Raw genomic sequence first — 1,253 nt, forward strand, 5'->3', positions numbered from 1 at the left:
GCAAGACCCTGACCCACTTATCCCCCCCCCAGCCCGAAAGCCGACCCGTATCTGTTTCGTCGAGGGTCAGTTACATCGTGCCAGGCAGCGCAGCCACGGCTCGGGTAACTCAGCGGCTGGGGGGCCGCGGCACCCCCCCGGCATGGTAAGAGAGAGCCTGGCCATGAAAAAGTCATGAGGCAACCAATCCCTGGGACCTATTTTCGGGAACAATAACTGGGTGCTGCGCTGACACCGGAGCCGCGGGGCCGGGGGGAAGGCGGCAGCGGGAGCCATCGCGGCTGGGGCCTCAGTGTCCCACAGCGGCATCACCGGTGCACAACCGGTTGCCGGCACAGGGGCTGGCACCGGGTGTCTGAGCACTTTGGGGTGCAGGCGATGGCAGAGCTCGTCCCTGCCAGTCCCCAGGGGCCTGCGGTGGAGTGTGGCCGAGGCCGGGGGTCCCTGCGGCTGTGCCTGCCCCAGCCAGGGGGTCCCAGCTGGGCTGGGGGCAAGATGCCTGCAGGGCAGGAGTGGGCACTGTCCCCTGCACCCCTGTCCCCCGCCAAGGCAGCACACCCACACCACTGTCACAAGCTTCAGGCGGTCTCAGCCCCATGGCGCTGGAGGACCCCACGCCCTGGGTGATGGGGGTCCCAGCCATCATCACCCAGTGGGTCAGGGTGGGGGGGCGGACGTGACCCCGATACACAACTGCAGGAGGGATTTGGGGCCACAGGACAGATGGAGGCCAAGGGCCCCAAAGCAGGATAAAAGGTTTAAACTAATCAAAATGCCTGGCTAATTGGTAAGGCGCTTAGGGGCTGGCCGGGAGGCGGCGCGGCTGGGGGTGACCTGCTGCTGAATCAGAGGGGCCAGTAACCTTAGCCCGCTGGGAACGGATACGCCGTCCCGCGCCCGGATCGGGTTCCCACCCAAGTTTTCCACCCGCGGCTCCGCGGCGGGACGGGCGAGAGCCGGGGCCGCGGTGACGGACGGTGGCTTGGCCGCGCACCCTGAGGAGCCGGCCGGGGGCTGCCGCAGTGCCCCCTCACCCGGGGTCTCGGTGAAAGCCCCGCTGCAGGTTACGGCCACCCCGGGTGCCTGCCACAATCTGGCTGGACTTGGTAATCCTACCTGCGGCTAATTAAAAGGGGCACAGCCCGCAGCCCACCCCCGGTGCCCCCCTGCCGTGCCGTGCCGTGCCAAGCCACCCCGTGGGGCCAGAGCGGCAGCGGCACCGGGGCAGCGCAGACGTCCCCGCGGGTGCAGCC

Source organism: Haliaeetus leucocephalus, unplaced genomic scaffold (assembly GCF_000737465.1).
Source record: "Haliaeetus leucocephalus isolate CR32 unplaced genomic scaffold, Haliaeetus_leucocephalus-4.0 Scaffold646, whole genome shotgun sequence".
NCBI classification, from domain to species: domain Eukaryota; kingdom Metazoa; phylum Chordata; class Aves; order Accipitriformes; family Accipitridae; genus Haliaeetus; species Haliaeetus leucocephalus.